Source organism: Lactuca virosa, chromosome 6 (genome assembly GCF_052849685.1).
Source record: "Lactuca virosa cultivar CGN04683 chromosome 6, Lactuca_virosa_CGN04683_v6, whole genome shotgun sequence".
Classification (NCBI taxonomy): Eukaryota; Viridiplantae; Streptophyta; class Magnoliopsida; order Asterales; family Asteraceae; genus Lactuca; species Lactuca virosa.
Window position 1 is genome coordinate 190370651 of NC_136431.1, and position 12617 is coordinate 190383267.

The following is a 12617-nucleotide window of genomic DNA, read 5'->3' on the forward strand; positions in this document are numbered from 1 at the left end:
ACAAAGAAAGCTAGCATTCTACAAACATAGTCCAGTGAACCGACATTCGTGCCTTAGACCCACGAGTACAGTGAAGAGTCTCACCTCACAGAAGAAATTAATAGCAGCTCTCACAGTAGATAAGGGTGCTAATCACAACCTAATCAACCACACAAGGTGAACCCTTAGTCCACCTTCTAAATCTAGCAATTTGGTCAAAAGTCAATAAGGTCAAAGTCAAAGTCATAACAGTCGAACTCCATGTTGTGGCCATCCATTGGCTATGTAGTGGCCCACGGGTCTAAACCTGATCAAAATCCAAGTTAAACAGGTCCAGATGGCCTCATCCGATCTCCACTTAATGGTCCTTAATGGCCACGTTGTGGTAGCAAACAGACAAAATAATTGTGGCTATCCTACTTTCCCCCCGTCGTGGCAGATACCCACCACACCGTGGCGACGCTGAAATGGAGATCTTAAGTCATTCAGTCCTTAATCCAATAAGCCTTTAACCCATCTTCTCCAAAATGCTTCTAGGGCCCCTAAATTTTGGTAAAAATCCAAATTTTATAGACATGCATGCCTCATGAATTTTCTTTCCCAACTAAGGTCAAAAGTGGAAAAAATATGACATAAAACTCAAGCATGATTCACAAATGATTAAAAGGTTCTAGATCTACAAGATATAATACTCAAAGGACATAGAGGAGTAATAATGTTGCTAACTTTATCTCTTCTAACCTACCAAACAAAAACAGGAGTCCAAAATATGCCAAAACCTCTAGATATATGATGATAACCCTATCAGGAATGGAACTAGGAAACTCACCAAAGTTCCAAAGAGTAAACACAAGGCGTGGAGGTAGATTGATTGTTGATTTTTGAACTACACTTCCTTCTTCTTCCTTCAAAGATCATAAAAGCACCCAAAAAAAAAGCTCACAACATGCAGAGGCTAGGTTTCGGGTTTTAGAGGTTGGTAGAGTAATGGAGGTTGAAAGATCACGAAACCCTAGCCATCATGTCCTTTGAATATATCCCAAGGACAAAGAATTAGGGTTTTCTCCAAAATCAGCTGCCACACCGTGGCAATACATGGCCATGTCGTAGCGGTCATTAAAACCCCACGATAAAAAACATTCTGACACGATGTGGGGAAGCCTCCACCATGTCGTGGCCACCCAAAATGCAAATTCAAAAATTAGGAATTAGTTTATACCTTAAACGGATGTTACATTTTAAGACTTGTAAATTTTAGATGGCCACAGCGTGGCATTGGGTGTGCCACAATGTGGCATTAGATGAGGAAGAACGTGCATCTGCGCAACACCAAAATATGGTGTATAGTTGGCCACGACGTGGTGGCTGTTTTGGGCCAAAATCCTATTTTCAGGATTGGGGCCCTATTAAGGGCATTAACTCCAAGGGTTTCTCATTTTGGCGGCTCCACTCTTTGAGAACCATCCCATCCCAAAACCTAGCCCCATTATGGAAGATCTTGAGCTTGTGTGGTCACTTTTGGTGTCTTCAAGGAGAAGGAATTAGTATTGGAGCATTTGTCTACCTTGTAAGTCTCACTATCATCTTCTTGGTTACTTTCTGGACCATTATAAGTATCTAAGACTCAAGCTTTATGTTATGAGCATGGTAGATCTAAGTTTTTTCCTAACTTTCTCTATGTTGGGTTGGGTAGAATGCTTGAAATCCAAAAAGTTAGCAACGTTATCGATTGTTGAGGTCTCTTAGTGGACTTATGTTCTAGATCTGATGTTTGATGCTATTTTGGGTTTCCTGGGTGTGATCTTTGGTGGTATTTCTTCATTTTCACCTAAGTTTGAGTGTAAGACTTGCATTGGACATGAAAGACTAAAAAGCACCGATCTTTGTGATGTATTAGGCATTAGGGGGGGGGGGGTTCTGAAAAGTTTGAAGGAATGGCTGAACAGATTAAGAGCTAAATTTGTTAAGCTGCTGGAACCCTAGTTCCCACGACACGGTGTTTGAATGATCACGATGTGGCGACTAGGGAGGCTGCCGACAATTTTTTTCTTTTAGTGCCCACGACATGGCATATGGGTGGCCACGACGTGGAGACCTGCTGAAGTTGACTATTGACCATGGTTGATTGTTGATGAAACTAAGAGTTTTGGAGTGTAGACTGATAGGGTACTCCTTATTGCTGTTAGGTGTCTCATTGTACCCGTCTACCCGATGTGTGAGTTGTTGGGTGTTACCTGCTATTCGCGGGGTGAGTCTTCTCAATGTACTTGAATGTGTGGTAGTATATGCTTGCTGACCAGTTGGGTCTTATCTTGTTGATTGTTATTATATGTGAAACAAGTTGTTGTTAACTCCTAGACCGATATGAGTCTATGGGACTGCTGATAATCCCTAGGGTTCCTGATAACTCGTGAGGTGTACTGTTAATATATAGGGTGTGCTATTATCCCACTCAGACCGATGATAGTCCTCAGGGTTGCTGATAACATGTAGTTGATTATTATGATGTGGTGTATGTGATATTTTGTGGAACTCACTAAGCGTTGTGCTTACAGTAGTGGATTAATTATTATGCAGGTGCTTATCGGATTGCTAAGGCGGGACTGTACACATACACATCAGATTTAGGATTGAGATTCCACATTGTTTTCTTATAAACTTTGATTTCTAAATATGGTTTATGAACAAATGGGTTACCCTAAATGTAATTTCATTAAATGGATGGTTTGTTTATTATAGATATGAAAAAAATAGCCTAGGATTTTGGGATGTTACAATAATCATCTAGGAAAGATACATAATAGGTCAAGCCACCCTTTGTGGAAACTAGTGTGGGACCCCACACATCAAAATGAATAATATCAAAATGAGCAATATAACAAGACATACTTTTATTGATAGGTAATGTTGAGAATTTTTCTAGTTTACAACCACTACAATTAAAAAGATCACAACTGTTCAAATGATTCAAAACACCAGTAGAATCTAGAAAACGTAAACGTAATACATACACATGTCCCAAATGTAAATGTCAAAGAAAAAACTGAGAAGACAAAGGACTCAAACGAAAAGAATACAAATCAATGTTGGAGGCAGCAACATCCCACACTTTGAAAACCTCGAATATATAAAGTTCTCCCACCCTACGGCCGATCCCAATCACCTTCTAGGTGTGTTGGTCCTGTATAACACAGACGAAATCAGAAAAGAACACCCAATTACTAGACTTACATAACTAGCTGACCGAAGCAAGATTCAAAGTGAGTTTGGGAATGTAATAAACATTAGGTAGAGAAATATGATGGATAAAAATAGACCTAACACCCTCAATTGTCATAGATGTATCACTAGCAGACATAATAGAGATAGATGACATACGTGACAAAGAAGTAAACGACGAAAAATAAGGAGACAGGTGATAGGTTGCACCAGAATCTAAAATCCACAAAGATGAAGGTATACCTAAGGTACCAGATGAAGTAGTACCAAAATAAGACATAGATGCAGACAAGGCAATAGGATTGGAGGAAAAATACTGTCTGAAACTGTCAAAAACCTTGGGATCCAACCCAGAAGGTGGTATGCTGCCAACAGACTCAGTGTCAACTAATAGAGCAGCGGCAACAGCAGTGAGCTATCGAGGGCGAGGTATCCATGGAGGAGCACCATAGGAACGTGACTGAAACTTCTGTTGACCAGACCTATGTTGTTGTCCCGACTGAGGGGACCAGATTTACTCTTGTTAACTAACAATGGACAATGAGCTTTCCAATGCTTTTTTCTTTTTGTAGAAGGCACACTCATCATAAGCAACCCTTGGAGTTTCTCGAGACTAATTAGTGGAAACACCAAGCACAACATGAGTGGAAGTAGGAATGGATGTTGCTTTAGACCCTTTTTCCGCATAAGACTTGATATGAATTTGTTCAACAATCAGCTCATGAACAATAGAATCCAATTAGGGATGGGGGAACGATGAAGAATCGTTCCTCATATGCCTTCAAAATCAAAACGTAACGCCATAAAAAGCTGAACCAAACGGTGTTCTTCCCTCGTAGCAATATAAGTCATAAAATCTTTTAACTCTTTAGATTCAGTAAGAGACAATTGATCCCACAAATCAAACATAGCAGCATACAAATCTTAAATACTCATGTCATTTTGTTGAAGGGCATGAATGCCATATTCTAACTGATATTGTTTAGCAAAGTTGGACTGAGTATACAGTCTCTCCAAATCATTCCAAACTTCATTTGTTGTGTCAAACTTATCCAATTGCATACCAATGGACTTTTAAACATAATTATTAATCCAAGTAAGAACCTTGGAGTTATCAATTTCCCAAGTATCAACCAACAAATCGAAATTCTCAGCTTGAGGTACTGAAGGTTTAGCTTTGACCCCATTGACATAGCCCCACATATTCTTCCCACAAATGAAGTTTTTTAGAATATAGCTCCAATACGTATAATTTTTTCCATCTAATCGTGTACCGATTGACTGGAGGGAATCATCATTTCCAGTCATGTTAGCAACAGATTAATAACGACAACAAGAACAGCAACAATAATCGACAAGCAATCAGAGACAAAAAATAAAAAATAAAAATAAAAAAAAAAAAAAAAACAAATCGAACAAACAAAAATCAAACAACAGAAATCGAACCAACAAAAACAGCAAACGAACAACAACATCAAACGAATAGCAACAATAATCCTATAAAACTTTCTAACAACGTGTCAAATCTCAACTCTTATACCATGAAGAGTAAACAATATTCATATTTGAAAGAGAGAAAAGCTAGTTCTTTCATTAGAAAGTGTTGAAAAGCTACAAACAAAAAGAAGAGGAAAAATACAAAGGGAACTAAACACTAAAGGGGTCACAAAAAACTCATAAACAAGTTGACTAACATAAAAACAAACAAATGGGCTAACATGAAAACTATGGGCTAACAACCATTACTTATGCTCAACACAATAGGCCTCATTGATTTAATCTGTGTATCTTTCTATTCCCTATTTAAAGAGTTTTTTACTCTCTCGTTGCTACTATGATTTGGGTCTTTCTACATAGAAATTAAATATCCTCTACTTTTCTTATCCTAAAAATAATGATATATCTAAATTCCATTAAATTTCTCGATCCACTTTTTTATTTTCACATTTGTTTTGATTTAGCAAGTAAAAAAATTGATAGGAAACAAAAATACAAGATTATATTAAAATCATCAAATCAAAAGCCCAAATAGACTCCTTATGAGCTCTTTAAAATAACTTCACCTCTCGTAATTATTTATCAGTTATAATAAGAAGAAATTCCAAAAATCAAACATTCCAAAAATCAAACAGAATAGTCGAAGAAGAATGAGTCAATCAAAGATTCACTCATTTTGTCAATTTTTTGTTATTTTTCTATTTTCATCAGACTTTTAACAAACAAAACGAAAATAAAAAATGAATAGAATATGCAATCGACAGTTATCATATGGAATGAAGTAAATTTAAAACCGAGACTTTACGAAAATAAAAAAAAAAAAATTTAAATGAATTAAAAAACAAAGACTTGGCAATGGTTTACACGAGAAAAAGGAAACAGAAATAGTCAAAAAAAAAATGGCATCATATTATGACGTCATTTGTACCACCATGCATGCATTTGCAATACAACCTTACAATTGTAGCATTTAAATTTATTAAATTTAATCAACAATGATTAATTAATTAATTAACCACTAATATGTACCCAATTAGTTCTACTGGGAATTCCATCATATACAACCGACAACTGGTAATACCCTGGTGGCGCCACCTCAGCCGTCGCCGGTACTGAACACACCACAACATAATTCTCGGTAAATCTCCGCCGTATCTCCGCCATCTCCAAAATCAACACCCTTTGGTTCATGGAAAAAGAATGAGTAGTAAACGACGGCGCCACCATAGTCACGTACACCTTTCCACTTTCCAACTCCTTCCCATTTCCCCTCCACCGGAAATTAACCGCAATTTTCTGTTCGTAAACCAGATTCATTCCAGGTTTAATTCCGGTGATGTTGGGTCTTAATTTTGGGCCGAGTAAATACGGCGGAGAGAAAGCTTCAACACTAAGCTCCGTCGGGAACATCGCCGAGAAATTATAGTTGGCGTTCGGATTACTCCCGCCGACAATAACACGGCCATCTGAGAGCAAATGAGCACTGGAATGATACATCCGGGGAATCGTCGTTGGGTTCATGGTGTTGAATTTTCTTGAAAAAGGTTCGTATAAAACAGGGTGAAGTACAGGTTCTCTCGCCATATCCCACCCGGCGGCGCCACTTGCAGCGCCGTTTATAATCAAAACCTCACCTGTTGGTAACAATAACATGTCCCCCATTATTCGTCTGATAGGCATTTTTGTCATTTCCCATTGTGGATCATCATCGTTTAATCTCAGCCGTCCACAGCTCTTCGTCGCCGGCACAAATACATTACCAATAGCTTGATCAATGGCGTCCGGGACTGTTCCACCGCAAACAAAAACTTCCGCCACCGGAGGACTGGTTTTCGTGCTACCGGAAAGATTCAATGGAAGCAAAACAGATGAACCAGTGCTCGGATAGTTGCGAGATACTCCACCGGGTATCACCGGATACTTCCTTACCACCTTGTTGTGAACGTAATCAAGTAATATTGCACGATCGTTGGCAAAAAGGAAGAGGTTTCCGTCGGGGTTGAGATGGATAAACGGGTAGAGATTGTTTTGGAACTGGTCGGATCTTAACGTTTCTTCAAGAAATGGAAGTTGGTATTCTTTGAAGTCTTTACCTGAATTTGAGCTTTTTGGAATGAACTCATAAGTAAACTTCCGTCTACCTCCGACAATGATCACTTTTCCGTCCGGCAACAACTGGTTTGAAGCATACCATCTCGGGGAAACCAACCCATTTCGAGTCTCGACCCAATCACAGTCTTCACAAGGACTAATCGTTCGAATAACCCTTTCACCGTCGTTATTCCCACCGGACTGAATCAATACACCGTCGGGCAACAAGGAACCGGAAGAACACCAGGTGTCTGACAAAATGGTGAGTGGACGAACCCCACGTTTTGAAGGATAGAATTCAACGGAATGAGCGTAACAATCCAAATTGGGAGGACATTTCTCTGCTGGAAAGGTGATGTTTGAAGGTCCGAAATCAGTTCGATCGAAGGTGATGATACGATCATTCGGTAAGAGTGCCATATGCATGGCGGAAACACCAATGCTCTTCTTCAAAAGCTTCCATTTTCCTTTTGTTGGACTTGGATCCTGCAATGATAATGATGAAGGAACTGTTAAGAGCAATAATATTATGACCACTGACGCCATTAATTGTCTGACGATGGAGTTTGGAGAATGGAGAAGGGATCGAGGATGAGTGAGGATAGTAATTGAGATATATAGAGAAGGATGGTCTAGAAAAGTCAAATGGTTTGTTGGTTTTGCAATGAAAGCTCTTAAAGCCACTTCGCTCAGATGTTTTGGCCGATTCTTGAAATTATTGGAACCATGCAACTAAATTTCACTACTGGCACTTTAATGGTCAAATTTCATCATCAACTTTCTGCATGTTAAATTTTCACTAGCCGGCACTTTAATGGCAGGGGTGTTTAATGATAGGGTGGTAGTTAATCACACGCCCGATAAAAATATATGGCACCAAAACAAAATTGAAACGTAACTGAATTTGAAGTTGCGTTCGTGCCCGTCTCCGTGACAAATGAAAAAAAATCATGATGTCGTGTTTGTGTTTAAAATTCGATACGAAATTAACACAATTTATCATCTCTTTATCGTGTTTTTTCTTGTTTGTTGTGTTATGTATGATTATATATTAATTAAATAAACTAATTATTTTATTTAACATTTGTCGTGTCATGTCGTGTTAGTTGTTTTTTAATTGGTTCGTTACATGTTACTTAAAATAAACACAATATCATGTCGTGTCGTTTCGTGTTACAAAAAAAACATTATCATGTTGTGTCATGTCAAACAAAAACACAACACAATTGTTTGATTTATCACCCACTTACTCGTCAAATTTCACTACTGTACATGATGCGTCTCAACTAGATTTCAGCTAAAAAAAATGACGATTTTTTTTATAAATGTATATAAATTTACATTTGAATATATATTAAATGTGTTTATATGCAATTTTTACACTTTTACTTTTTTATGTTTTTTTTTAAGTTTTTGAGTTATAATTCTTTTAAATGGTATTCATAGAGTCACTTGGTTGCATTGGTTTTGAAATATATATATATATATATATATATATATATATATATATATATATATATATATATATATATATATATATAAACGACTGTATTTTCATATATTCACATATTCTAGCGAATTGCTAGAATTTTAAAAATAAATTCAAATATTACAAAGAGGGAATTAAACCAAGAATCCCACATTATATCGGAATTGGAAGCTTGGTTTTTAAGCCAAGAAAACGAACTTAACACGATAATATCATGTATAGAGTTTTTCCTAATTTTACTCCCATCAAACACCACCGAATTGGTGTAAATCCATAACATCCAACACGTAGTTAACTGTCACGTCCCAAAAATACTAAGTAAAAATTTTCAGTTTTTAATCAACCAAAACCATAAACCATTCATTTCAAAACCAATCAAAGTGAGACAATATAGAAAATAGTTATCAGAGTACAATTCAAAATCATAGAATGCGGAACACTGGTGGATGTTGTGCGATCATGTCGGGCCCTTCCCCTTCGAACCAGAGGTGCCTAAAACCATAAACATAAACTATAAGCACAAATCTTAGTGAGTTCTCCAAAATACTACATATCATACCTACATTGGGCCCCGCCCGACACATATCTGTCAGCAACATGTAGTGGGCCCCGCCCAACACATATAGTGCGCCCTACCCAAACTTACATACAAATACATGCAAGATTTGTAAAGACAGCTAGCGTACTATAAACATAATCAACTGCTACTGCTCTCACTGCCGAACCACAAGTGTTATACCCCACCTAGACATTCATACAAGGTAACCCATAGTCCACCTTTCCAAAACTAAGAGTTGACCAAAATTCAACTTAGGCCAAAGGTCAACCGTCAAGACAAAGTTAAAATGTCATCAGCACCCCTCCAAATTGTGTCCTTCCTGATGGGTTTTGAGCATTACATCAATCCTATGGTGCACATCCAAACCCTAAAGCGTTGGATCTAGGTTTCTCTAATTGTACATGCAAATCATCCAAAGCTTGTAAACCCTAATACTAGCATACAAAAATCGAAAACAATAACTAAAACAAGTTTAGATGATTACCTTTCAATTGTAACAAGAATCTTCAACCTTTGAGAGCTTTAGTATCACAAGTGTAATACCTCTAATCGATCACAAACACCAAGGCAAGTTGGATGATCTTGGAGAGAGAGAAAGAAGGCTCAAAATCGGCTCTAGATCTCGAGGGTTCTTCTGGTAGCCGAAAATGCAAAGCCTAGGGTCCTTTATCTAGGTGAGTTGCTAGGGTTTCAGTCAAAACCCTAATTGGATTGCTTAGGCCTTAAGCAGTCCAAAGGAACCTTCCATAAACAAGGCCTTGGACGAAATCAATGTGGTCTTCCCCCTTGATTTCATCCACCCCATTTCTAAGGGATCCACAGCCCAAAATCCAATTATCTTATAATTGCAATTCCAGTCCCCTAAGTTCAATTAATATCTTTTGACCACAAAATTAATTCTTAATTAATTCTTGACCAATATTAATTAACCAATATGATTCCTTTTTTAATATATTAATAAACCATAATAACCTCTTTCTCCATTAATCATCCAGTCAAGTTGCTCTGGTGAAGGCAACCCAAAAGGACCATGCTACAACCGGGCCAAGTACATACCAAATATAGTTATGGCCTTAGACACCTAATCCAACAGTCTCCCACTTGGATAAGTCTAATAACTATAGATGAAAGTACGACTTCAAAATCCAATTAGCGATTGTAGCTCTGAAAAGCCGTTGTCGAACTCTGACACGTCCTTTAGATAATGGATCGTATAGTCCTCCGTTCTCAAGATATCGTGTGGACAAGCACATGGAACATAGTCATACTTATTGTCCAGCAGTTTGTTTCTCGATCTTTGATTCGTCTGACATAGAACTTAATTGAACACATCAATCCAGTCCTGACCGGGCCCGACACATAAGTCAAATCAAATCATCGAGGGGCCCAAGATATCGCTTTTACCCTCATAGGATAAAAGGAACAGATAAACTTCAACTTATACGTATTTACTATTTACTCATCAAATCATACACAACAATGCGTTTTATAACATCAAGTTACTGATGCGTTTACGCATTATCAATGCACAATCAACTCGCAAACAATAAACCATATATCTAGGTTTAAAGACTATATGATATTATCGTCTCACAATCGCTCGTGATTAATTCCATGAAGTGATTCAAGTGAGTGCGGGTTTAAACTTATTTCAAGAGCACTCATGAATGTTGTAGAAAACCTTTTCTATGTCTAAGCACTTAGACAATCTACAAGCCAATTCATGACAGTCTTCTTTCATACCTACTTCCAAAGTATGATCGACTGTGGATAGTTTAAATAATCTTATTATTTAGGAAGTCAAAACATGCAAAGTGAAACAATAGTAAATAATTAACACAAGACAGTAACTTTACTTATAAATAAAACACCTTTATTTAATCATCAAATGTTAATAACAATTTATCTATTACAAGTTTCTAAAAGCTATCTAATCACTAAAACTAATATCGTCCTTCAGCCTAATGCTCCTAGCGTGCTGCAAGTGCTTAACCCTACTCAGTCCCTTCGTAAGGGGATCTGTTGGGTTATCCTCTGACGATACCCTCTTTACTACGAGGAGTCCCTCTTCTACCCGATGTCTAATGAAAAGATATTTCCTGTCGATATGTTTGGATCTACCATGATCCTTCGATTCCTTGGTTAAGACAACCGCACCTTCATTATCACAAAAAATCTCCATAGGCTCCTTTATGGCTGGCACAACTCCAAGGTCTCCGATGAAGTTCTTCAATCATATTGCCTCGTTTGATGCTTCGCTCGCTGCTATGTACTCTAATTCGCACGTTGAATCAGCTACGGTCTCATGCTTGGAACTTTTCCATGTCACTGCTCCTCCATTAAGGGTAAAGGCCCAACCCAACTGAGGGCGGAAGTTGTCTTGGTCGGTCTGAAAATTGGCGTCACTATACCCTCGCACCCTTAAGTCATCACTCCCACCGAGGATAAGAATCCATTCCTGACCATGCTCAAAGAGAAGGCCATATCAGGGCGAGTACAAGTCATAGCATACATGATCGAGCCAACTGCGGAAGTGTAAGGTACTCGACTCATTTCTGCTATCTCAGCTTCGATACTCGGGCTTTCAGTCTTACTCAACTTGGTATTTCTTTTGGATTGGCAACTCCCCTTTCTTGGAATTTTCCATACTAAAACGCTTTAGTACCTTATTCAAGTAAGTACTTTGACTAAGTTCTATTAGTCTTTTACTCCTGTTTCTAACTATCCATATCCCAAGAATATAAGCAGCTTCTCCGAGGTCCTTCATAGCGAAGCACTTCCCAAGCCAGGACTTAACCTCCTGCAGGGTTGGGATGTCGTTTCCTATGAGTAGCATGTCGTCGACACACAAAACGAGAAAGCTAACTATACTCCCACTGGCTTTGACATATATATAGGACTCATCCTTGCTTCGCGAGAAACCAAACTCTTTGACTTTCTCATCGAAGCAAAGATTCCATCTGCGAGACGCTTGTTTCAATCCATAGATGGATTTCTCAAGCTTACACACTCTATTAGGGTGTTTCTTGGTTTATGTTGTCATTTTGTGATAGATCTTAATGAATCTCGAATACTCTAACAAAATGGGTGAGATTCATAAACTAAAACACTCTAAACATCATACTACAAGGATAAAAGTGTTATACATGCTTTAGATGTGAAAAGCAAAACAAAAATCTTGTATAAGGACCATTTTTGACAAGAAAACAAAAGATTGGGATAATTTTTACCACTCACGGTTTCTGTAAGGATCAAAAGGGTCACATTTGTATAAAAATGAGTTTTTATAACAACAATACTTTTCAAAGGACCAAAAGTGTAATATTTTGCATTATGGGCCTCAATTTGGGCCTTACGGCTTTTGGGCCCAAATTGCAAAAATATCAACTTTTGGGGATTAAAATGTTATTTAATCAGAACTTGAGCCAAAAATGAGAATAAACGAAAATAAGGGCTGAAAATGACACTTATTTCAAATTTAGGCCAAAAATGTTAATTATATAAAAATTTGGGCCGAAAATGTCATTTTATTCAAATAAGGGCTGAAATTGTAATTTTCTGCAAAAATTGGGCTGAAAATGTCATTATATGTATTTTTGGGCCAAACTCGTCAATCACTAAACATTTGGGGCGAAAATATAAATTTTTATAAATTTATGGACTAAAATGTTATTTTTAATTTAAAATAAACCAAAATGACATTTTATGTAAAAATAAGCCTTTAAATGTTCAAATTAGTTCTTAAGGGACCTAAAGTGTAATTTTGATAAATACTGGTTCAAA

The 12617-nt window shown here is 37.5% G+C and overlaps 1 pseudogene; it reads right to left on the reverse strand.

The window, feature by feature from the left end:
* Window positions 1-5506: 5506 nt before the first annotated feature.
* On the reverse strand, window positions 5507-7426 carry LOC145122162 (aldehyde oxidase GLOX pseudogene; annotated as a pseudogene).
* Between the last annotated feature and the right edge of the window lie 5191 nt (window positions 7427-12617).